Consider the following 509-nt stretch of genomic DNA (forward strand, 5'->3'; position numbering starts at 1 on the left):
ACCATTTTTATAGCACTAACACACTGTACATACTGCACATGTTTTTTAAAGGACAGCCTTTTGTAGAATGTACTCTTTATGTAAGTTACAGTTTCTTTATGTCTTGAAAGTGCAATTTCTGTTTCTTTTTGTAAAAAATCTGAATTCTGTTCATTTGAAACAATAAAAGGACTGTGACTGTGTTTGTGACGATGTCTGCAGTGATGGATGAGTGACTGGGTGAATTTTGTCGGGTGAGTTGACTGAAATCTGTTTTTCGCCCGTCTCCGTCTCGTTCCCACGCCCCTGAGCCCGACGTTTCCACTCGTCTGTGAATGAGCGAGTCATCGCCACACATGACGAGTCCTCTCTGCGCGTGACTCACTCAGCCGTAACATCAGGCTCTCGTTAAGCTCGAAGCTGCTCTGCATTTTTGCTGCTTTGCCTCACTGTCTCCACACGTGTTTCCATGTACAGGATGGCACAGAGTCCAAACAGAGCGGGAGAGCAGAGCTCGCAGGATTCACAGC

Source organism: Megalops cyprinoides, chromosome 3 (genome assembly GCF_013368585.1).
Source record: "Megalops cyprinoides isolate fMegCyp1 chromosome 3, fMegCyp1.pri, whole genome shotgun sequence".
NCBI classification, from domain to species: domain Eukaryota; kingdom Metazoa; phylum Chordata; class Actinopteri; order Elopiformes; family Megalopidae; genus Megalops; species Megalops cyprinoides.